Here is a 26,322-nt window from a genome sequence, read left to right as displayed (position 1 = left end):
CGCGACCCTGCGGCAGAACCCGGATGGTGGTTCGAAAAACAAAAATCAAGAAAGTCTTTCAGATGGGAGAGCAAAAATGTCAAAAAAGGAAATAGTGAGGAAATCTTTATTTGTCCATGGGCCTTGGTCTCAAATTATAGCGGAGACGGCCAGGTGCTGTTTGGTCTTGAAACAAAAGTTCAGGCTCAATGGTGTCCAATCGATTTGATGGTGGCACAGCTTCTTGCAGAATATTGTCACTCTCTTGGTCTGAAACTGTGTCTTTTAGGCGTGCGTCACTGAATGGTACAAAACGAGGCACAGGGTCTGTCTCAGAGTCGGCGATACCCTCCTTGACCCACTGGTCATATGGCAGAGGCAAAGGGACTACTTTACAGTGGGTACCATGGATCCAGTGTTTCTTCCCTTTTACTCGCACCGCTGACCTTGTCGACAGGAACACAAGGTGAGGGCCGATCCAGCGAGGCTCGTCGTTGCTCTTACGCTGGAAATTTCGGATCAGGACCCACGAGCCAGGGTTGATAGAGTGTCCAGGAGGTTCAGAAGCTTGGGGAAGAGTATCATGTACCTGTTGGTGCAAAACACGCAGTTTAACAGTCAAATCATACAGGTAATCGAGTAGTACTGGATGTTCAATCTCACTGAACTTCGTAGGCCTCGGTACACCCCATACGTTGGCCGGGCGGCCAAACACAACCTCGTAAGGGCTAAGTCCCACTCGTGAGTGTATGGTCATTCTGGTGGACAGGAGTGCTAAAGGCAGAGCGTCAGGCCATTTAAGACCGGTGCTCGCCTGGATTTTGGCCAGCTTGAGCTTTAAGGCTCCATTGTAGCGCTCTACTAGTCCAGCTGATTGGGGGTGATTTGCTGTCACGATCCGTCCACGGTCCAGTACTCCTCAGGATTCGAGCGATGCCATATGGTATCCACCTCTTGATATCCCCAACTCCTGCACTAAAGGCACGGAGGTATAGAGCGATCAAGTGAGGGAAGGGAAGGAAGGGAACAGCGGGGAGTAGAACCTGTAACGAAAAAATACACAAAGCAATACCTATATCTCTGTAATGCTACTCTCATTCCTTCTTGCTAACCTCAGACCCTTTCTGTGGGCTAACCCTCTGGAAAGACACCGCCTTTCCGCCTATGCCAACATTAGATTAATATCACATTTTGTCTCTAGTCATGGAAGCATGGGTTCTTTCTGAGAATAAAGTTTGAACCTGAGCATTAACAAGCATTCACCAACATGAGGTAATAGCAGAGACAAGAGTTTAAACGTTTACTAAATAATCCCACCTTCTCTCGTCCGGAAAGAGGGCCCCCTCTATCCGTACCATTAGAGACTAAACATGACCAAATAATAAAGATGAACTGCTCCCTGTTCTGACCAGAGAGTAAGTTACTACAGTTCGAAAGTCTTGTAGTGAGTCGTACCTCACTTGTGCACAAAGTCTCGCCCCCCACCTTCCTTACGAAATATTCCTATTTACTGCAGGAAAAAAGGAATCGGAGGGGTGTATAGTTTTTTGGGTGCAAGTACGAATATATATACTTCTAACACTCACCCCAGCGCTATGGAAAACAAGAAAACTAAACCCTACTAGGAATCCTGTTACCCGCTCACTTGCACGGTAACCTTAAGCAAACATAGAATCCAGCTGCTGGTTCTTGGGCCCGGGAATGTTCCTTGGGGTCCGACTTGGTTCTCTCCTTTCCGAGAGAATGTTGCACTTATCTGTCCTCTGGGAGCCTCCTCCGAACGGCGTCTTCCTTCGCTGAAGAACCCGCGGACCTGTCTCCGACTCGCTCGCTTCTTCTCCGCGGCGTCTATCGGTTGCAGGCTCCACGCATTCGAATTCAGTCCTCTCCGGAATAACGCTATGACGAGGATGCTTCTCCCACTGGCTCGACGACGGACGTGCTTCTTTGAATTACGCACAGCGTCCATGGGGCGTCTCTTCGGTTTTGTAGGCGTGACTCCTCCCCTCCCGAACTGAGGGCAGGCTGGGAGTTGTAGGCAATGCAGGCGCGCGATTCCAGCGCTTGTGCTCTCGGCTTCCTGACAGTAGGTCCCCCTGCCCAGCGCCTCCTAGAACCGGGCTTGTCAGGGTGCCGTTGATAGAAGGACCTAATCCTGGCCGGGGCATGGACGTCACGACACGGCACCCACGAATCCTCTTCCGCAGTGTATCCGGCCCATGAGACCAGGAACCAAAGACTACCACCTCGGAATTTGGCTTCCAATATGCGCCGTACCTCGTACTCCTGTCCTTCGGCAGAGATTGCCGGAGGAGCTTTCTGTACCCCCCCTTTTGCCGGCTTCAGGAGATTGCAGTGGAATACCGGGTGTATCCTAAGAGAGCCTGGAAGGCGCAATTTGTAAGCCACCGGGTTAATCCTTTTTATCACTTGATATGGACCGATATATCTGGGGTGGAAAACACTTCTCAGTTTGAAACGGATATTTTTAGTGGACAACCATACCATGTCTCCTTCCTGATACTGAGGTCCTGCCACACGATGTCTGTCTGCCCATTTTTTGTACGTCAGTTTCGCTTTTCCCAACAGCTTCCGTACTAGCACGTGTCCCTCGCGCAACAACCTCATTCGGTCGTGAACCGACGGTTGATTACTCGCCCCTCTGGGCACGATTATGGGTAGGACGTTGGCGTTGAAGCCGTAATTGGCTGAAAAGGGAGATGTGCCAATGGAACTGTGCGTTGTGTTGTTATAGGACAGTTCGGCCATCCACAGCAAAGAAACCCAAGAGTCCTGTGCCTCCTTAGCATAGCATCTCAGATATTTCTTTAATGTTTGATTAAGTCGTTCCGTTTGCCCGTCTGTCTGCGGGTGGAAGCTTGTGGAAACTGCTGAGTCTATGCACAGGGAATGACACCACCCTTTCCAGAAACTGGCGATGAACTGAGGACCCCTGTCGGACACTATGATTCGCGGGACGCCATGAATCCGCACCACGTGTTGCAACAATAACTGGGCTGTTTGGCTAGCCGTGGGTACGTTTTTGCATGGGATGAAATGCCCCATCTTGGTCAGGCTATCTACCACCACCAGGATGGCTGAGCACCCTTGATCCACCGGGAGTCCTGTTATAAAATCCACGCTAATGTTCTGCCACGGTGAACGCGGCGTGGGCATGGGACAGAGCAGTCCCCTAGCTGGGGCGCTGGTCGATTTCCCTCGGGCGCAGTCCTCACATCGGGATACCCATTCCGTGACGTCTGAGACCATCGAATCCCACCAAAACGATCTTTTCATCAAAAGGATGGTCTTCTGAATGCCCTGATGTCCCGCTAACAGCGATTTATGGCACCACTCAAAGGCCTTTTTCTGAAGAGACCGTGAGGGTACAAACAGACCATTCTGTTGAAAAGGCAGACCCTGCCGGATCAGTCGATCCGGTCTTTGTTCAGCCCATCGGTCCCAGGCCTCGGGGCTCTTGTATTTTCGTATGTCATCCAGATAATTCTCAGCCTTGATGGTGCAGAGGACCTTGGCCGGAGGTATGATAGCCTCTTCGGGTGCCTCCAATGCCCCTTCTGCGGTCCACACCCTAGATAGCGAATCCGCTTTCCGGTTATCCACCCCCGGTCTGAAGGTGATAACAAAGTTGTACTCCTCAAAAAAGAGCATCCACCTCATCTGTCGGGGAGACAGGTGTCTCGCAGCCTTTAAGTATTGTAAATTCCGATGATCGGAATATACGGTGACCGGAAATCTGGCACCCCACAAATAGGGACGCCACTCCTGAAAAGCCTTCTTAATGGACAACAACTCCTTTTCGGCTATATTATAGTTCTTTTCCGCGGGGAGCAATTTCCTGGATAGGTAGGCTACCGGGTGCAGCTGCCCAGTGTCTTTGTCTCTCTGGGAGAGGATGGCCCCAATGGCCTCATTGGAGGCATCGGCTTCCACTATGAACGGGGTATCGAGCTGAGGGTGACGCAACACCGGAGCCGTAGTAAATGCTCCCTTGAGATACCCGAAAGCCTGGTCTGCTTCGGGGGTCCAAACAAACTGCACTCCTTTTCTGAGAAGCCGGGTAATCGGGAGGGCTATACTGGAAAACCCATGAATGAAGCGCCTATAGTAATTAGCGAAGCCCAGGAAACACTGAACTTCCCTCACATTACCTGGCACTGGCCACTCCTGCACCGCTTGGATTTTCCGTTCTGCCATACACATCCCCTCAGGATGGAGTATAACTCCCAAGAACTCGACTTCCGACACCCCAAACTCGCATTTACTCAGCTTGCAAAACAGCCTATGTTTCCTCAAAACCTGTAACACTTGTTTCACGTGTTCCTGATGACAGCTCTTGGCCTCTGAGTAAACCAAGATGTCGTCTATGTACACTATAACAGTTCTGTCTATGTACTCTCGCAAGACGTCATTTAAGAAGTACTGGAATGCCGCCGGGGCGTTACACAACCTGAACGGCATTACCAGATACTCAAAAAGCCCATACCGGGTTTTAAACGCCGTCTTCCACTCATCCCCCTTGCGAATGCGCACCAAGTGATAAGCCCCCCTGAGATCTAGTCGGGTATATATCTTGGCCTCACGCACTTGATCCAACAAGACGGGGATGAGTGGCAACGGGTATCTGTTGCGAACGGTGTTCTTGTTCAACATGCGATAATCACAGCAGGCTCTCAATTCCCCATTCGCCTTATTTATGAAGAATAACGGTGACGCCGCCGGGGACCGGGAAGGACGAATAAACCCTATATCTAGGAAGTGATCCAGGTATTCTCTGAGGTGTTTCGTCTCAGGTTCCGAGAGAGCATACACCCGACAGGTGGGCATGCTGGCTCCCTCCACCAGATCTATCTGGCAATCATAAGATCTATGGGGTGGAAGTGATTCGGCCTGAGATTTGCTGAAAACATCAGCGTAAGTAACGTATTCCCTGGGTAGACTCACTTCTTTTTCTGCTGCTGTAGCGGCAACAAAAGGGCAGGCTAAAGCAGCAGCACCTGAGTCCTTCCCCTGAATGCAAAGTTCGGTACAGATTTCCGACCTGAATAACACTGTCTTCTTTTTCCAGTCTATAGTTGGGTTATGAAGACAGAACCACGGCATACCCAGGATCACCTCATACTGAGGAGCCTCAATGATGTTTAAGGCTACGGTTTCGACGTGTCTCCCTTCTTCCGTTCTGGTTGTTAGGATTAGGTCCTCTGTTTGTTCAATGAGTAAACCTGAAGTAAGCGGCTTTCCGTCTACCGCCAATACTTCTTCTGGAATCTCCCTAGCCACCTTTGTAATACCCAACTGTTCCACCAACCCGGAATGTATGAAATTTCCCGTTGCTCCTGAGTCCAACATGGCTTTCACCTGATAAAGGCTACGGCCGTTGTCCAACCACATAACCAACTCTATGTGTCTTTCGGTTTGTCCCTGTTGCGTGGTAGCCAAAGAAGGGATTCTCCAGGGTTTGCCCTCCGACGTCTCTGGAGCTTCCGTTGAAGCGGAGCCCCCTTCAGGACTGTTGACTACTGCTATATTTTTTCTATAGCGATTGTTTCCCCCTGGTTTCTTGGGTCTAGCCGGGCATTCTCGAACATAATGTCCTTTCTTCCCGCAATACATACAGAGCCCCTGAGTTCTCCGGCTCTCTCTTTCAGTACGAGACAACGAGGCACGAATGGCACCTACCTCCATGGGTTCTGGTGCCAGGTCGGTACCTGCCGTCTCTTTCTTGCCTTTGTCTCCCCTAAACCTATCCCCACCTCTATCTGATATGCGCCCATCTAACCTTAGAGCCAAGCTGACCAGGGCGGCACATGTACGGGGTTGAGGGTCTATGCGGGCTATGACGTCTTTTAACTCATTACAAAGCCCCTGGTAGAAGAGTGACATCCTTTTTTCTTCAGGCCAATCGGCTTCTGCCACCAGCCGATTGAACGAGGTCAAGTAAGTCACCAATTCATTCCGTCCCTGTCTTAGTTCTAACAACTCCCTGTCTGCACTGAATGTCGTCGTGCGTCTGTCGAAAACTCCTTCCAGAGCGACCCTAAACTCGTCCCAATCGGACAATATCGGATCGTTGTTCCTGACCAATGGCACTGCCCAATTGGCTGCATCCCCCGCCAAATAAGAAATGGCAAACGCCACTCTTGAGTGGTTGTTCGGAAAAGAGGATGGTCTACAGGAAAAATGCATCAAGATCTGCGTTAGAAATACCTGAATTTTCTGGGGGTCTCCTGTATATCGTTCAGGGTGACCACTGTGCCCTCGGCCTGGTCGCTCACACACCTCCCGCCTGCTCCTTACCTGCTGGACCTCCTGCTGCCGCCTGCCGCCTGAGCCACCACAGGGCCGCCGAGCGCCGCCCCAGCCGCCACAGGGCCGCCAAGCGCCGCCACCGAGCCCCCTGGTTTCCCGCCGCTGCCCACGAGACCCCGCCCCCCCGCCCGCCGATTGGTTCCCGCGCTCCCCGCCTCCCCGCAGACCCTCCCTCCCGGCTCCCCTCTTAAGGGGACCCTCTCCCCCGTCCCAGGTGTGACCACTGTGCCCTCGGCCTGGTCGCTCACACACCTCCCGCCTGCTCCTTACCTGCTGGACCTCCTGCTGCCGCCTGCCGCCTGAGCCACCACAGGGCCGCCGAGCGCCGCCCCAGCTGCCACAGGGCCGCCAAGCGCCGCCACCGAGCCCCCTGGTTTCCCGCCGCTGCCCACGAGACCCCGCCCCCCCGCCCGCCGATTGGTTCCCGCGCTCCCCGCCTCCCCGCAGACCCTCCCTCCCGGCTCCCCTCTTAAGGGGACCCTCTCCCCCGTCCCAGGTGTGACCACTGTGCCCTCGGCCTGGTCGCTCACACACCTCCCGCCTGCTCCTTACCTGCTGGACCTCCTGCTGCCGCCTGCCGCCTGAGCCACCACAGGGCCGCCGAGCGCCGCCCCAGCCGCCACAGGGCCGCCAAGCGCCGCCACCGAGCCCCCTGGTTTCCCGCCGCTGCCCACGAGACCCCGCCCCCCCGCCCGCCGATTGGTTCCCGCGCTCCCCGCCTCCCCGCAGACCCTCCCTCCCGGCTCCCCTCTTAAGGGGACCCTCTCCCCCGTCCCAGGTGTGACCACTGTGCCCTCGGCCTGGTCGCTCACACACCTCCCGCCTGCTCCTTACCTGCTGGACCTCCTGCTGCCGCCTGCCGCCTGAGCCACCACAGGGCCGCCGAGCGCCGCCCCAGCTGCCACAGGGCCGCCAAGCGCCGCCACCGAGCCCCCTGGTTTCCCGCCGCTGCCCACGAGACCCCGCCCCCCCGCCCGCCGATTGGTTCCCGCGCTCCCCGCCTCCCCGCAGACCCTCCCTCCCGGCTCCCCTCTTATGACGCCCCCAGAGCGACCGCGCAGCGGACGCGCGCAGCGGGAGCACCGAATGAGCGCCGAAGGTGCGCCAAAGGTAAGCCCGTCTGCGCCCGTCCGCGCCTGGACCGCGCCCAGCGCCAGACCCCCTGGCCCCCGCGCCTGCCAGCCCCCCCGCAGGACCTACGATGCCGCCACCCTCAACGCACTCAACACCGGCCGAACCCCCGGGTGCTACCGAGCCACTCCGAGACGCACCCACGGACCCTTCAGCTGCCTCACCTGCAAGTTCACCTGCATCCGGACCTGCCCCGCACCAGCACCCGCCAAGCCGAACACCAGCAGCAACCACCTCAAGTGCATCCTGCTCAACACCCGCTCCGTCCACAGACACGCCGTTCAACTCTGGAACCTCCTCGACACCACAGCTCCTGACGTTGCCTTCCTCACGGAAACCTGGATGAACGAATCCTCAGCGCCCGACATCGCCATCGCCGTCCCAGAGGGCTACAAGATCATCCGGAGAGACCGCGACAACCAGACTGGAGGAGGCATCGCCATCATCCACAGAGACACCATCCGTATCTCGACCAACGCCGACAACACCCTGACATCCGCCGAACACCTGCACTTCCAGATCCACACCGACCCCAAGACCACCCTCAGAGGCACCCTGATCTACCGACCCCCGGGACCACGCACTCAATTCAGCGAAGACATCGCCGACTTCATCAGCCCGCACGCCCTCCCCTCGGCCGACTACATCCTCCTCGGGGACATCAACTTCCACCTGGAGAACAACAACGACCGCAACACCACCACCCTGCTTGACAACCTCGCCACCCTCGGACTCAAGCAGCTGGTGACCACCCCCACCCACCTCGCCGGACACACACTCGACGCCATCTTCTCGTCCAGCAAAGACATCTCCTTCAGCCACGCCACTGGACTCCACTGGACGGACCACAGCTGCATCCACTTCACCTTCAAAAGAACCACGGTCCACCACCACCAGCAACAGGCCGCACGAAGAAGCTGGAACAAGATCACAGCCGAACAACTCACCACATCCCTGAGCCAGCACCCTCCCGCCAGCTCACCGAACCCCAGCCAAGCCGCCGACAACCTCACGAAATGGATCTCCACCTGCGCGGACGAGCTCGCCCCTCTGAGGACCCCACCCAGCAGACCCGGAAGCAAGAAGGCCCCTTGGTTCACCGACGAACTCAAGAGCTCCAAGAAGAACTGCCGAGCCCTCGAGAAAGCATGGAGAAGAGACCCAACGCCGGACAACATGACTACCCTCAAGCTCGCCACCCGAAGGCACCATCAACTGATCCACGCCACCAAGAAAACAGCATTCAAGGACCGGTTGGACAACAACGCACACAACAGCAAGGAACTCTTCAACATCGTCAGAGAGCTCTCCAACCCCAACGCCGGAACCAACGACATCACCCCATCGCAAGACCTCTGCAACTCCCTCGCCTCCTACTTCCACAACAAGATCGCTGACATACACAACAGCTTCAGAACACAACCAACGCTCCCCACGACCAAACCAACGCCCCCCACCACCACCCTCAACGCCTGGACACCGATCAACCTCGAAGACACCATCAGCACGATGAACTCCATCCACTCCGGTTCCCCAACCGACCCCTGCCCTCACCACATCTTCAACAAGGCCGACGCTGTCATCGCACCCCACCTGCGGGACATCATCAACACCTCCCTCAACACCGCCACCTTCCCTGAGAGCTGGAAGCACGCCGAACTCAGCGCTCTACTAAAGAAACCAACGGCGGACCCCACCGAACTCAAGAACTACCGCCCCATCTCGCTCCTCCCGTTTCCAGCCAAAGTCGTCGAGAAGACCATCAACAAGCAACTGGCAGCCTTCCTCGAGACGACTGGTTCCCTCGACCCTTCCCAGTCAGGCTTCCGGGCCAACCACAGCACCGAGACCGCCCTCATCGCTGCCACAGACGACATCCGAACCCTGTTGGACAACGGAGAAACAGCGGCCCTCATCCTCCTGGACCTCTCCGCGGCATTCGACACTGTCTGCCACCGCACCCTAGTGCAGCGCCTCAGCAACGTCGGGATCAAGGAGAAGGCACTGGAATGGATCATCTCCTTCCTCACCGGAAGGACACAGAGAGTCCGCCTGCCCCCGTTCAGATCAGAAGCCACGGAAGTCACCTGCGGCGTCCCTCAGGGCTCCTCGCTCAGCCCCACCCTCTTCAATGTCTACATGAGCCCCCTTGCGGCCATCGCACGCCAACACAACCTGAACATCATCTCCTACGCCGATGACACCCAGCTGATCCTCTCCCTGACCAACGACCCCGCCACCGCCAGAGCCAACCTACACGAAGGGATGAAAAACGTGGCCGAGTGGATGACGACCAGCCGCCTGAAACTGAACACAGACAAGACGGAAGTCCTCATCCTGGGCTCCTCACCCTCCGCCTGGGACGACTCCTGGTGGCCCCCTGCCCTGGGCAACGCACCCAAACCGACAGACCACGCACGCAACCTGGGCTTCATCCTGGACTCCTCCCTCTCCATGACCAGACAAGTCAACGCCGTCTCCTCGTCCTGTTTCAACATCCTGCGCATGCTACGTAAGATCTTCCGGTGGATCCCCACCGAGACCAGGAAAACAGTCACCCAGGCCCTCGTCACCAGTCGACTGGACTACGGCAACGCCCTCTACGCCGGTACCACCGCCAAGCTCCAGAAGAGACTCCAGCGGATCCAGAACGCCTCGGCGAGACTCATCCTCGACGTCCCCAGACGAACTCACATCTCCAGACACCTGAGAGACCTGCACTGGCTCCCGATCAACAAAAGAATCACCTTCCGGCTCCTCACCCACGCACACAAAGCCCTACACAACCAAGGCCCGACCTACCTCAACAGCCGCCTCAACTTCTACGCTCCCAAACGCCACCTCCGCTCGACCAGTCTCGCCCTCGCAGCCGTCCCCCGCATCCACAGAGCGACTACAGGAGGTAGATCCTTCTCCCACCTGGCCGCCAAGACTTGGAACGCCCTCCCCACCGAACTACGCCTGACCCAAGACCACCTCTCCTTCAGGAAGAAGCTCAAGACCTGGCTGTTCGAGCAGTAGCGGACCCCCCCCCCCCCCCCAGCGCCTTGAGACCCTCCGGGTGAGTAGTGCGCTTTATAAATGCCTTTGATTGATTGATTGATTGATTGAGGGTTGGCTAATGGTATGGGTGAGGGCACATTCACATGTATAGGATTAGATCCTGTGCTGACATTGAAGGGGTTTCTAGACAACCTGTCTACTTGATCTCTTAATGCGGCGGTTTCTACTCTGGAGGCTGACAGTTCCTGCTGAACTGCTGCTAGTGCCTGCAAAACTTCCTCCATACTGTGGCCCTATATTCACCCCCCGAACCGGGAGGAGTATTAATACGTGGGTGCGTAATTCTGTCACGATCCGTCCACGGTCCAGTACTCCTCAGGATTCGAGCGATGCCATATGGTATCCACCTCTTGATATCCCCAACTCCTGCACTAAAGGCACGGAGGTATAGAGCGATCAAGTGAGGGAAGGGAAGGAAGGGAACAGCGGGGAGTAGAACCTGTAACGAAAAAATACACAAAGCAATACCTATATCTCTGTAATGCTACTCTCATTCCTTCTTGCTAACCTCAGACCCTTTCTGTGGGCTAACCCTCTGGAAAGACACCGCCTTTCCGCCTATGCCAACATTAGATTAATATCACATTTTGTCTCTAGTCATGGAAGCATGGGTTCTTTCTGAGAATAAAGTTTGAACCTGAGCATTAACAAGCATTCACCAACATGAGGTAATAGCAGAGACAAGAGTTTAAACGTTTACTAAATAATCCCACCTTCTCTCGTCCGGAAAGAGGGCCCCCTCTATCCGTACCATTAGAGACTAAACATGACCAAATAATAAAGATGAACTGCTCCCTGTTCTGACCAGAGAGTAAGTTACTACAGTTCGAAAGTCTTGTAGTGAGTCGTACCTCACTTGTGCACAAAGTCTCGCCCCCCACCTTCCTTACGAAATATTCCTATTTACTGCAGGAAAAAAGGAATCGGAGGGGTGTATAGTTTTTTGGGTGCAAGTACGAATATATATACTTCTAACACTCACCCCAGCGCTATGGAAAACAAGAAAACTAAACCCTACTAGGAATCCTGTTACCCGCTCACTTGCACGGTAACCTTAAGCAAACATAGAATCCAGCTGCTGGTTCTTGGGCCCGGGAATGTTCCTTGGGGTCCGACTTGGTTCTCTCCTTTCCGAGAGAATGTTGCACTTATCTGTCCTCTGGGAGCCTCCTCCGAACGGCGTCTTCCTTCGCTGAAGAACCCGCGGACCTGTCTCCGACTCGCTCGCTTCTTCTCCGCGGCGTCTATCGGTTGCAGGCTCCACGCATTCGAATTCAGTCCTCTCCGGAATAACGGTATGACGAGGATGCTTCTCCCACTGGCTCGACGACGGACGTGCTTCTTTGAATTACGCACAGCGTCCATGGGGCGTCTCTTCGGTTTTGTAGGCGTGACTCCTCCCCTCCCGAACTGAGGGCAGGCTGGGAGTTGTAGGCAATGCAGGCGCGCGATTCCAGCGCTTGTGCTCTCGGCTTCCTGACATTTGCAGCGTGGAACTTCTGCCCTTCTATCCCTAGCCCTTCACATACATTCTTCATCACCTTACCCACAAACTCACTTCCATTATCACACCACACCATTCTTGGCATTCCAAGCCTAGGGAAAAATTCCTTCACAAGGGCTTTGGCTGTGGATAGGGCAGTGTTATCTTTCAAAGGATAAGCCTCTATCCATTTTGAGAAAGCACAAACAACCACCAGTACATATTTCAGGTTGTTGCATCTTTCCATGTGAATAAAGTCCAGCTGCAAAACTTCGAATGGACATGATGGGGGTGCAAAGTGACCAGCTGGAGTTGGGGTTCCCCTACCAGGGTTGTACTTCAAGCATACTATGCAATTCTTGACCACATTCTCTGCACACTTGGGAATCCCAGCATTCTGCCATACTGGAGCCAACAACTTGCATATACCTTTCGTACTGATATGTGCCATTCCATGTGCCATAGTAACCACTGGAAGCACATATGCATCAGGCAATAACCATCGCCTATGTTCTGTCAGATCAATCCAACAACCATTCTCATCCAACTTACCCATACTTTCTCTCCACTTGCTTAACTCTTCCTCTGTGGCTTCAGCTTGAAGCGACTTCACACTCTCTATTGTGTTCTCACACATTCCCACATCATCAACCCATCTTGCGGGGCCTGCAACATACATTCTAGTCTTCACATTCTGTGCTGTTTCTTTCGCGGTCTCATCAGCAAACGCATTCCCACGTCCAACATCATCTGTGACTTTCCTGTGCGCACTGCATTTCATGATCGCAACTTGCAACGGTAGGGTCAGTGACTCAAGGAGATCATTCACCAACTTGCCATTCTGAATTTTAGCTCCATGCGACGTCAGGAACCCACGCTCCTTCCACAGTCGCCCAAAATTATGAGCCACGCCAAAGGCGTACTGGCTGTCTGTGTATATATTTACTCTCATTCCTTCAGATAACACACATGCTCTCGTGAGGGCGATTAATTCTGCTGCTTGGGCCGAATTATGTGGCACTCGTGCAGTTTCCACGACCGTGTGTAAAGTCGTGATAGCATATGCAGCAGTCGTGTCACCATTAGGGAGTTTGAAAAATGAACCATCCACCCATAAAGTGCCATCACACTCAGTCAGGGGAGTATCTTTTAGATCTACTCTCCCTTTCGTCTCTTCTTCTGTTCTGAACAGACAATCATGTTGCTCAATCTCATCTGAGTCTGCTGGAATTGGCAACAATGTAGCTGGATTCAGCGTATTGCATCTCTTTATGTGTATGTGATTTGCTAACAGTGTAAGCTCATAGCCTGATAATCGCGCACTAGTCAAGTGTTGTGTCTTGGTCCTATTTAATAATGTGTCTACAGCATGTGGAACCATAACAATCAATGTGTTGTCCATTACCAAACCAGCAGATTGTCGGATAGACATTGCTGCAGCAGCTGTCGCTCTCAGACAGCTTGGCAATGCCCTCGCTACAGGGTCCAAGGTTGATGAAAAATATGCGCATGGGCGCGGTCTGTCGCCAAAAGGCTGTGTTAACACTGACAACGCACAACCATCTTTTTCGTGAACATACAACGTAAAAGGCTTACTGTAGTCAGGGGTACCCAACACAGGAGCTGAACACAATGCATTACGCAATTCCACAAAACTTCTCTGGCACTCTTCAGACCATGGGATAGGATTCGGTGTGTCTTTGCATGTTAAGGCTAACAAAGGTTTTGCCAACAAAGAAAAACTAGGGATCCAATGCCTACAGTATGAAGTGATGCCCAAGAAAGCACGCACTTCTCTCTGTGTTTTTGGCACACTCAACTGTGCAATGGCTTGAATTCTTTCTGGGGTCAGTTTCCTTCCCTCCTTCGATAAGAGATGACCTAAGTAGGTCACTTCTTGTCGACAATATTGCAGCTTAGAGAGAGACACCTTGTGGTGGAAAGCGGATAAATGGCGCAACAGTGACAATGTGGCTTCTTTACAGATCTTCTCAGTATCCGCAGCGATTAGTAAATCGTCCACGTACTGAATCAGGATAGCGCCACTAGGTAAAACAAGTGCATCAAGCTGCGCTTTCAAAGCTTGACTGTATATTGATGGACTTTCACAGTAGCCCTGGGGAGCGCGTTTGAAGCGGAAGCTTCGGCCTCCCAGACTAAAACCAAAAATGTCTCTGCTCTCTTCTGCAATTGGGATGCTAAAGAAAGCATTCTTTAAATCAATCACTGAAAACCATGCAGCAGAGGCTGGAATCATCGTTAACAAAGCAGTTATATCAGGGACAACCGGAAACTGTGGCACAACAATCTTATTAACCTCTCTAAGATCAATCACAAATCTGTAGACAGGTGGCTGTGAAGGGTCCGTTCGTTTTAAGACAGGTAAAATCGGACTATTGCAAATGTTGCCTCTTGTCTCTTCAATCACACCCTTATTAATCAAGTCGCTGACAATGTCTAACAATGCTTTCTGGCCTTCATTAGAGATCGTGTACTGGGGAATACGCGGCAGTCTGACATTAGCCTTTAAAGTCACCACATATGGCGGTATCTCCAAGAGGCCCACATCATTGGGACCAGTAGCCCAAAGGGCATCCGGAAGGGATGATAATTCAGGCGGCATTGTGTTTTTAGACAAGTACATTGGGGAAATCACTTTCTTGCCTAATGTAAGTTGTACTCCTGAAGGAGAACAATACAGTGTAGCATGCAATCTTTTCAACAAATCTAATCCCAGTAAATTCTCACCACAACCTGTTGTCAGAATCAGGGGTGCTTTCAGCTCGCAAGGTCCAACAGAAAGTGACATGGGACTAGAAATCGGGTTCCTAACCGGGGCGCCAGAAAAACCTACTGAAACATTTATATCGCCAGACAAAGGTGCGCCAGGGAGTTTTGAATGCATGATTGAACTCTTTGCAGCACCAGTGTCTAGCAGAAAAGGCTCCGTTACATTTGCTGTAGTCACCTCAACATACGGTCCACTCTGATCCACTGGCACTGAAACAACTCCCTCTCTCTGTCTATGGCTGTCCTAGTAATCATTACTTTCTGTATCACCGTCCTCTGCATAATAATCATTATTATAATACTGGGCCGTATTACTAGTCACGTTAGCTTGCTGATCAAAGCTATTGATGGTACTTTGAGGCGGCAGAGGACGCGCGTTCTGGGGAGCATTTCCACGCCCTCTGCCTCTAGGAGCTTGCTGACCACCCCTACCTCTTGCGCCATACACATTACCGTTCCGCTGCATTAATTTAGGGCAACTATATTTATAATGACCTTCCTCTTTGCAGTATGAACATTGGTTGGGACCTACAGGGACACGTGGTTGATAATACCCGTTCATTTGCTGATTGTTCTGAAACTGTTGGGGTTGGTGATAGACACCTTGGGGTTGTCTATAATTATCCTGACCTCCTCGTGGTGGGTAAGCCTGCTGTAAAAGGACCTTTGTCTTTAATTCCTTCGTTTTCTTCTCTGTTCTATCTTTCTCGTCTTTATCTCTATTTTCATAATACTGTGCAGTAGCCAGTATTTGCGCTGAAGAAGAAACAGCCCAAGAACTTTCTGAATCTTGTAACTTTTTACACAGGTCAGGAAGTAAATTCTGCACAAACTTATCCACAAATAACCGTTGGCCACCCTCAGTACTCATATCCTGCCCACTGTGATCAATAAACGTTTCTTCAAACCTAGTAAAGAAGTCTGACACTGTCTCATCTTTCTTCTGCTTGCATGCAGATAACTTGTCCCAATTTACGCGCATCGCGGGCATTATTGTCTTCATATACGTGATGATTCTACCAGGCAGTTCAGCTACTAAAGGTTCTGGTTTCGCGCCACCAGTTTGTCTAGCATCAGCAGCAATAATGTTAGCCCATGTATCCCCTAGTTCTGCATCGTGATCTACATTACGAATTGATCCCCATAGAGGCTGTGGAACAACATTACCAAACAACATGTCTATGTCGGCCAGATTCATAATGCATGACCCTGCCGTCTGTGACAACTCTTTATAATAACCTGCTGGGTTTTTACGGGGATCAGGTAAGGACTGCTTAAGTGCTAACACCTCCGAGCGCTTCCATGGAACATGCACCCAAACACGCTGGAAATGCGCTGGCACAGCGGCGATACCGGCACCGGCATCAGCTGTGACTGCTTCCTTCCATACCGGGGGAACTTCTCTCATGGGGTATTGTCGCGCTTTTACCTTTTTCCCCTCAAGGACATCTTGTTCAAACAATGACTGTTGGCAATCATCATTCCTGAAGGACAATACAACCGCAACTGCTTTATCTACTTCGCGGTCCACAATTATCCCAGTTCCAAAATCAAACCTCACTCTACACAATTCCTGCGGGCTCGGATTTTTACCACTATCTTCCAATTCTTCACAGAGAATTTCGCACATTTTCTCAAACACATATCTCTGTTTTGGGGCATCCCACTGATGGAAAACGTTGACAACTGATTCCACGTCATACAGTGAAGGGAAAACAATCCATCTACGCGCCATGTTATCTATTACCTTTTTCTCATCGGGGTTAGGCAATTGACTGCGCAGTTGCTTACGCTGCACACCAGGAGTCGCACCAGATGACTCAAAGAGAGGAGACATTAATGTAGTAACCACATTAGCTAAGCGCTGTCGCGCTGAAGGAGAAGCTGAAGCGAAAACAGGGGGATAAACAGAGGGGAGAAAAGAGGATGTAGAAACAGGTACTGGAGTGGTGCAAGGAAGAGTGTCAGGGGAGGCAGCTGCTGAATTAGGCAAAGTCGCAGGAAGTGCGGGGGCAGTTGGAAGCACAACTGGCGGCCCTTGAGAGGGCTGCGCTACATGGATAAGAGCCGGCTGCAAAGCAGCTGGCGGTTGCGGCAAGGCTTGCAGTATTATAACTGGAGGTGGCATATTCACAAGCTGGGGAGGTGCCGTGGCATTCTGAGCATACGGGGGTGGCGAACTCAACAAATGCGACATCAGGGGATCTTTCTCCTTTTCTTCTAACTCATTCTACTTAGAATGTGGTAAAGCTGGGTAACATTTGTCAATCCCTAACTTGCGCTGCCTGTGCAATTGCTCACTCATCTGCTCCTCCTCATTGTCTTTGAATTGCACAGCTGCTTGCATTACTGTCATACCTTTCTCTCTCTTATTCTTTTTCGCTAGCTTAATTTCATTTTGTTTGGCTTCCTTTCGCCATAAGCGGAAAGAGTCAAACATCGCCGGCCGGGCTTTCTTCTTAAACAATTTAATTTCCAAATTATCTAAAATATCGGTATCGAAACTACCATTTTGGGGCCATTTTAAAACACCGTCTTTCCTAGTGTAGTGGATCCATACTTCGTTATATGCAATGGGGCCTACGCCATGTTTTACATAGAGCTCATAAGTTGGAGTTCCAACCGGAGGAACCGGACATGATTCCTCTAGCTGGAAATCTTTTCCACAACCCAAACAGAATAATCTACCAAATATTCCAGAACCAGGCATCTTTACTCACTAGTCTAGATCCAAACGTCAAAGGATTATCGATTACGATATTCTCGTGAATACACGAGTCCTCTGGCTTTGGCGTTTGCAAACTCCAAATCACTAATTCAAATGATCCCGAAGGATACCAAAACAAATGGGAGACGCTCCACTTATACTTAACTGAATATTGCTGATCGATGGCGTCACCAGAAGACTCTCTCGATTGTTTCGCTCTCTCAAATTCGTCAAGGGTCCAAAACAGGTCGATTAATCAGGGCAGCAGTCCTTCGTAGCCGTCGGGACGCGGAGAACCTCGCAGAAAAGACTTTCGGACCACGTCGACATGCAGGGGTCGATGAAGTGGCGGCCTTCCTCCGGAATTTCCACACGAAGCTCCTCACGAACCTCTGGCTTGGACTGGTACCGCTGAAATCGTCCCGAGTTGGGCGCCAAACTGAAGTACTGGGTATTTTAGTCCCAGCGGTGCAGGGGCACACACCCTATGACTTCTGGGTTCACCCTGTTCCAGACCTACAGAAACACAGAGTCTTCTGGGTGAAGTCAAAGATTCATTTATTGGCTGCAGACCAATTACAGGTATCCTAGAAGTACAACATCGTGTATGTTCTCAGGAGACTGCTGAAAATCATAGGAACGGGCTTCTCCTTAAGTACAAAATATCATGCTTCAGGCACACATTCCTTGGTTTACGATATGGCCATTACAAGTATACATTACAAACGAAAAAGCAGAGTCATGATGACCATCCCACATTCCAGTTCGGCCAGCCCACAATGATTTACACAGTAAGGTTCAGATCCCACATTTGATGTCAATAGACCCCCCAATAAACATGAGCATCTCCTGTTTTGGGAAACAAGTCATAAAGCAGGAACAAGCAGGTGTGAAAGAGATTAGCCGGAGGATTGTGTAGAATGAAAGGGTTTTATGACGGGTCAAGCCCTGATGCTAATCACAGGTGGACGGAGGAAGGGGAGCTCGTGAGACCGGTTTGACCTGGGGCAGCAGAGCCAGCTGCCCAGGTCACAGAGAAGTCAGAGGGAAAGCCCATGTACTGTGAGGCCCGTATTTACTCCATTATAGCCTATGTGAGGGCAATGACAAGATGGCCACTGCTTCCAAAATGGAACCCGCGTAGTGAAGCAGAATAGCGTGTACACAGTGCATTCATAGCTAGAACGATATATAAAGCACTTGTACATGCCGCATTTACCATTTGCGGTTTGCTAATACCAAGATAGACAGGGGTAGGGCCCTGTCCCCTACGCGGTCCCGAATATTAAAGTACGACAACCCCTCTGCAGCCAGGATAGCTTGATTCCAGTGGCATGGAGAGCAAGGGACCCACGTCTGGGCATACCCTTCCCACTCGGGGTGACAAATGCAAAAACGACAATTGATGGACAGAATGCAGAACAATGTCATACATTCACCCCAGTACAGAGATCTGGGCCTAAATCCATCGTTTTTTTGCTCACCATGCCGTTCCAGTTTGAACCCAGCCATATGCAAATCAGTCTTGACCCTGTGCCTCATGGGAACAGTCCAGCCCGAACTGCCAAGCCAGGTCCTCCCTGGACTGGAAACAAGCATCCTAGGACCGGTTTTGGGGTTTCACCCCTCTTCAGCCAGGATAGCTTGATTCCAGTGGCATGGAGAGCAAAGGACCCACGTCTGGGCATACCCTTCCCACTCAGGGTGACAAATGCAAAAACAACAATTGATGGACAGAATGCAGAACAATGTCATACATTTACCCCAGTACAGAGATCTGGGCCTAAATCCATAGTTTTTTTGCTCACCATGCCGTTCCAGTTTGAACCCAGCCATATGCAAATCAGTCTTGACCCTGTGCCTCATGGGAACAGTCCAGCCCGAACTGCCAAGCCAGGTCCTCCCTGGACTGGAAACAAGCATACTAGGACCAGTTTCGGGGTTTCACCCCTCTTGAGCCAGGATAACTTGATTCCAGTGGCATGGAGAGCAAGGGACCCACGTCTGGGCATACCCATCCCACTCGGGGTGACAAATGCAAAAACAACAATTGATGGACAGAATGCAGAACAATGTCATACATTCACCCCAGTACAGAGATCTGGGCCTAAATCAATCGTTTTTTTGCTCACCATGCCGTTCTAGTTTGAACCCAGCCATATGCAAATCAGTCTTGACCCTGTGCCTCAAGGGAACAGTCCAGCCCAAACTGCCAAGCCAGGTCCTCCCTGGACTGGAAACAAGCATTCTAGGACTGGTTTCGGGGTTTCACCCCTCTTCAGCCAGGATAGCTTGATTCCAGTGGCATGGAGAGCAAGGGACCCACGTCTGAGCATACCCTTCCCACTCGGGGTGACAAATGCAAACACAACAATTGATGGACAGAATGCAGAACAATGTCATACATTCACCCCAGTACAGAGATCTGGGCCTAAATCCATCGTTTTTTTGCTCACCATGCCGTTCCAGTTTGAACCCAGCCATATGCAAATCAGTCTTGACCCTGTGCCTCATGGGAACAGTCCAGCCCGAACTGCCAAGCCAGGTCCTCCCTGGACTGGAAACAAGCATCCAAGGACCGGTTTCTGGGTTTCACCCCTCTTCAGCCAGGATAGCTTGATTCCAGTGGGCTCAGCCTGTGTATGGCATGATAACTCACGGAATCCATACCGCTGGGCTCGTGAGTATATGGCAATGCTGACCAGTTTCACCAAAATGGCAAGTCAGGCGTGGCCAACTCTGGGTCCGGGAATCGATCCTCATCCACAACGCCGTGGTGCGAGCCGCGAAGTGGACCTGAGCTACAATTAATTTGCCCAACACACTGACAAGTGTCAGTGAACACTTCCTGAAATGCCACACACACGCAACGCTGCGGGTAGCGCAGGCCGGCAGCACTGCAAGGTTACCTCATGACTCAGCCCCCTACTTATTAAAATGTCTCAAGGCTTCACAATTATATTTTAAGTATCTAAGTAGTCATGTCATTGGGTAGTCACTCATCAGTGATGCCGCGTCGTATCGGCCCGTGGTGTGTCCAGTCCCAATACACTGTACAAAGTAGAGAGAGGCGAGGAGCAGATCATGAGCACACCCCTGAAACCTAACGGGAACAGCGCACACATGCATTGCCACTCAGTCATGGTGCATTATAGCAGCTGAGGAGGTTCTATAATGTGTGACTTCAGATGTCAGTGCGGTGATGCAGACCGCCACACTCAAATGCGTTAGTCTAACGCCTGATGCATGGTACGTGGCAGGGCTGGCCATACTCATGCAACTAAACTGAGGTCGTGGGCATGTGTCAGAATCTCAGCTATAATGAATTATTTTTATTTTGCTTCTGTGAGTTGTCAGTGAGTGTGTTTTGAAATACAGCAGCCTGCCAGGCTGTGACCTAGACTACTGTTAGCTGACTAAAATTATGAAGGGTGAGGCAGCGGAATTCTGTCTCGTGCCTCTCACATCCTACCAGACTGGACCCGGGGGAGAGCCGCCTGGCAAGTGATGTTCCTCCTTTGCCTCGATTGATTGCCATCAAAAACCCTAGGGCCCAGTGGGTGTACTAAGGCTGGTGAAAACTGGAATGACTAATTGCTTTTCTGCCGGTTTAACGTTGTTTTGAGCTCCCCGTCTTTTTGTGCCCGTAGAACACCAGCCCGTCCTCCCAACTGGTATCCAAGGCTGTGGCAACATGTCCCTAGTTCAATTTCCTACCTGCCCGGGCCCCCTGGAATTGTTGCCGTCTCCTGGCAACACTAGTACTTTGAAGCTGGTGACATCCACCAGTTCAGAGAGCTTCTCTCACGTCCAGCGTACCTCCTGATTTGAGACAGAAATCACAGCAGTCTGCATGAATCCGTATGAATTACACCATTTGTGCTGCATGTGTAATACAGAAATAGGCAAACAGATTTAGCTCCATCAGTCGATATCACAGAAACCGCTTTACACCATGGCATGCATGGCGAAAATTAATGGTGAAACCATAGGTGACACAGCTATTGCTTAAACATGGTTTTAGGAGTGTTTTAGTTATTTTAACTAGTTGCAGCAGTTAACAGTAGTGTTGTGCCTCTGACTTTGCAAGGGCACTAGGTTAGTGCCTTCCACTTCTGGTGCTTTGCAGCACTTAACGTTTTAGTTTCTTGTTGCTCAGATGGGTATAATTTCTGATATTTATACGCTTTTCTCTTCTTCTTCGTTTAATTATGCTGGTCAGAAAGTGTCACTCATAGTCATTGAAATGTCACTCATAGCAATCTGAAACCTTGGCAGCTATGATAAGGAATAACCCAAAAACACAGGAAGATTAGAAAAAATCTGTTCTTTTTATTTTCGCTTTTACATATGACTTATGCCACACTATATTTGGTCTGGTGTATAAAAGTGCATGGTATTTTTCTCTATTTACTTTGCTATGTACCATGATGTGAATTTTAAAAACCCGATAAAAAAAGATTTTCAAAAAATAAAATGAAAAAATGAATAAGCTGACCAGTTTAATTGCACCACTAACACATATTCTCATATATTTAATGAAATATAAACTGTCACTTCCATTTGACAACTTTCTGTAAATACTCTTTAGTCCTCTGCATCAGTGTTTTGAAGATACTCATGTGAAGTGAAGCTGTAAATACTTTTTTACAGCAGCAACCAAGGGTGAGACCCTGTAGGAGGACTGTGTGTATCTTAAAAACATTCATTTCTGTTACATCTAAAAACCCAGTCATTTCCTGCCACAAAATGCTTGTTTGTGTATATTCACTCCTGGAGACTGGATGTGACGGTTCTTTAAGTAGCCAGCAGAGGGCGCGCCTCGCCTGCTGATGAAATCCACTGAGCACCTTGTATGAAATGGAGAAAGGTTTCCCTTCCTGTTCCTAGTCAGCGGTGGCAGAGACAGTACAAGCAGCAGATGTTGACATCATTTCCGGCCTCTCCCTCTGTGTCCAGCCAGCTGCAGAGGAGGAAGGACGCCCTGTCTCTCTGTGCAGTCAACTTCATCTTCAGACCCTCGTAGACCCCCCCCCCCCCTACCCCGGACCACAGATCTGCACCTGCCCCAGCCATAGGAGGAGGAGAGAGCCTGGAAATGTCTGCACAGGTTTCTGCTCAGGTAGGAGATTGTCAGCACCTTGTGCTGTGTTTGTAGAAATAGACTGAATATTCCTGAAAGAACTCTCTGCCAGGAGCCGGACTCTTCTATCTAGGGACCTATGGGGGACTTTCCATCTGGCCGTGGGGGTGTTTGTGGTCATCATTTGTTTTAAAGAGAGGATCTGTGCTTTGCACTGCATCTTAATGCACTGTGAGAAATCTGTGCAGTCTGCACTGCATTTCACTGCACTATGAGAAATCTGTGCATGCTGCACTGCATCTTACTATTTCTAAAGACAGTGGTCCCTAGACAGTATTCTGGTACAGTAAGAATTAATACAGACTCAATCAGTGCTATATTTCTGTCTAGCCGGACAGGTATTTAATATATAATAAAGGTATAACATAAAGTAGGGGGGAAAACTCCAAGTGGGACACAAACTGGGTCCTACTGACATGAACAGACAAACAACATTAAGTAAAGGGTTCAGGCAAAGAAAACTTGTCTGTATACAAGTTTGATACAAATGAAACCGGCAGAATATCGTAGAGACACCATTACATATTTTAACATAGCAGTTTAGTGAATGTATATGGTGTACATTTTGTCGACGGCGTGTCGATCCCTTAAATAAATGGTGGGATCATATTCAGGACATTAGAGTGACATGCCTGTATACAAAAAGCTGTAATTGTATAAACCATGGAAAAAATAGGGAAGAAGCAAGAAAAACACAAGACTAAAAGGGCTGCTGATGGTCCATACAGTCGTTCTCAAAGGTTATCTCGATTGAGATATCAGTCGTGATGTGCACAATTTATTATGGTCAAGGTGAAGAAGAAATGGCCGTGTTAGTAGGATGGTGACGAGAGAACGGGCGATGTAAAGGATCAAGGACAAAGTGGAGCCAGAAATCATATGTCATGATCTGGCGAGAGGAGAGTGAAGTGAGGGGATCGAGGTAAGGATGCTGGCCGTGTGATAGGAATGAAAAAACGACGAGTGATTCGTCACGAAGCAGGCGAGATGAAAGGAGCGTTAAAGAGTGGCTAACCAGTTGGCAGGAGTCGTGATGCCAGTGCTAGTTGGACAATCGTACCGTGGGCTGAGCAGGGCTCGCAGTCATCAATGAAGGGGCAAGACACCATTCGGTTTGAGACAACCGGTGGCTGGCTGCAAATGGAACATTGTAATTTAAGTTAATGCGCAGTTGGTGACCCATCGAGTGTAGAGGAATACATTCAGCTGCTAGGGTGAGGACGCTTACCAGAGAACCAAATAGGTCCAAGTGCGATATGAGAGCACTAAAGAAGTTGCATCTGGCGTCTTGAGTCTGATGTTAGCCTGCAGGCGGAAGGGAAGCTAAGTTACGTCAAGTCAAGTCAAGTCAAGTCAAACTTTATTGCGGTTAGATTTACCATAAAAGCACATACAGAGAAAAAAAGAAAAACAACGCGACAAAACGACAAATCAAGCAATCCATTTCAGTGCACTAATCTCAGGTTTTTAGTTAATTGTTAGACATTGTTTTTTTGTTTTAGCTTTTTTTAAAAAATTTAAATAATTCTTAAAAATTCTAAAATTGATAAAAAGCAGATCATTCAAAAAAGGTAAAATATATCTGGACACTTGGTAGTCATAAACTTAATACTAGAGTACTACAGCATTATTTATCAAATTCCTTCGGATTATCCACATAGAATATAAATATTTGGCTACTGCAGAAACAATCACTGCGTCTGTATCTGTTTTCAGTATCCTAAAGAAAACCAAGTATTGCCTTATGCCCAAGTTTTTACATAGCTGGATTATCCATTTCTTCCTAATATGGGAATAAGCTGGACAAAAGAGGATGACGTGTACAGGAGTTTCATCCTCTTGGAAACAACCTGGGCAGAGACGTACAAAACCCCCTTTCCACCTATCAATCTTTTGGAAAAGGGGCAAAGTGCCGTATCTAAATTGTAAGTACAGTTTCTTTGCTAATGTAGGTTGGATTATATCAATCGTAGGCTCAAAGCTGTAAAAGGGCTTGGTATCCAAGAAAATGTCGGTCAAGCTTGAACTTTTTGTAGAACTATAAAGGTTCATTAGGTTAATTTCTTTAACAGTACTTATCATAGTTTGTTTGGAAATGGCTGGGCAGGAAGCCTCGGGATTAAACCAGAGATCCTCAAACCCAGTCGATATGAGTGACTGTTTTACGGAAGCCAACCAGGGAATCTTACCAGAGCCTAATAAAGCCATCACGACTTTAAGCTCCTCCTTATAGTGGGCCAACTCAGGAGTGCTCCACAGGCGCTTCCAATACAGTAAGGGCCGGAGAGCAATAACTTCTGCAATTGGGCAGATGTTTAGGTCTAATCTTAATGGGACCAAAGGAGTGCTTTTTGGCAAATCCAATAATTGTCTTATAAAATTGTTTTCAGTTAGTGTTAGGTTACTAACTGATATGTGTCCCCAAAGTTCTGCCCCATACAGGGAAGATGCCCTAGCTTGGACTTTAAAAATTTCGAGGGGGGCACTTATTATTTTATGAGTGCAATTCTTCTGTACTTTCAAAATTCCACCAGCTGCTTGGGTTAACCTTAGATTTGCTTTAGCCACTTGTGGACCCCATCCCATTTTATTGTTCAGAGTCAGACCCAGATATTCAAAAGTCGGGACCCTTTCGAGGGGTCTGGCATCCATTGTTGGATGGGGACAATTAACAGTGTTGGCGTTGAAGACCATATACTTAGTCTTGTTTACGTTAACCACCAGATTTCTCTTGGTGCAAAATTTAGAGAATTGGTTTAACACGCGCTGCATCCCCATCGGGGAGTTTGAAAGCAGGAGCGTGTCGTCCGCAAACATTAAGGCGGGAAATCTCCTGGCACCCAATTTGGGGGAGTCAATGTCGTTTGTAGCTAGAAGATCTTCGATAAGCCCGTTGAGAAAAAGAGAAAATAGAGTCGGGGCAAGGACGCAGCCCTGTCTGACACCTTTCTCAATCGGGATAGGAGCAGTTAGCTGTCCTTGTTTACCGAAGCGTACTCTCGCATAAGTGCCTTCATGTAAGTTCTTAAACTGTTGGCATAGATATGGTGGGGCCCCCATTGATAGTAAAATGGACCATAGCTGGTTCCGATCCACCATATCAAATGCTGACTTTAAGTCGACAAATGTGAGATAGAGACTACCCCCTTCCAAGGTCACATGCTTCCAATGGAGTACTTGCAACCGGAATAATTGGTCAATTGTTGATATTTTTGCCCTGAACCCCGCCTGTAGCGGCGTCAATATATCATTGTCACTGATCCAAGTCTCTAAACGTTGTAGCAATAGTCTGGCGTAAATTTTTTGTGTGACGTCAATAAGGCTAATCGGCCTATAGTTTGAAGGTTGGAGGGGAGAACCCTTCTTGTGTATTGGAATAATCTCCGCCCCCAACCAGGTACTTGGCAGTGGTAGGCCCTGCAAAATCGCATTGAATAATACCAGAAGGTATGGGCCCCAAACTGCTGGTTCTTCTCTAAATAGATCACCAGGAATCTTGTCGAGTCCTGGCACTTTATTAGACTGAATGCTTGAAATGGCCAGCTTTACTTCCTCCAATGAAAAAGATAGCGCTGGCCATGTGTAGTTCAGGGCCGGAAGACTAAGGGAAAGTTGATTTGTACATAGAGAGGAAAGTGAGTAGAGATCTTTAAAATAAGTAGACCAGGCTTCTACAGGGATGTTGGGGGGGATCGT

The 26,322-nt window shown here is 50.0% G+C and overlaps 1 long non-coding RNA gene and 1 pseudogene across 3 annotated transcripts in view; both read left to right on the top strand.

Moving 5' to 3' along the window:
- Positions 1–26,322, top strand: part of LOC146839509 (uncharacterized) — a 343,610-nt pseudogene that overhangs the window by 147,492 nt on the left and 169,796 nt on the right. The gene's annotated exons all lie outside the window — the stretch shown is intronic.
- The window catches only part of LOC146839510 (uncharacterized), a 159,302-nt gene continuing 155,421 nt past the window's right edge, over positions 22,442–26,322 (top strand). For both annotated transcript variants that reach the window (XR_014981100.1, XR_014981101.1), the window contains exon 1: positions 22,442–22,605. This is a non-coding gene — a long non-coding RNA (uncharacterized LOC146839510). The remainder of the gene's footprint in view (positions 22,606–26,322) is intronic.

Source organism: Triturus cristatus, chromosome 4_1, assembly GCF_964204655.1.
Source record: "Triturus cristatus chromosome 4_1, aTriCri1.1, whole genome shotgun sequence".
In the NCBI taxonomy this organism is placed as follows: Eukaryota; Metazoa; Chordata; class Amphibia; order Caudata; family Salamandridae; genus Triturus; species Triturus cristatus.
Note: the sequence above shows the minus strand (reverse complement) of the source record. Positions and strands in the feature narration are given on the sequence as shown.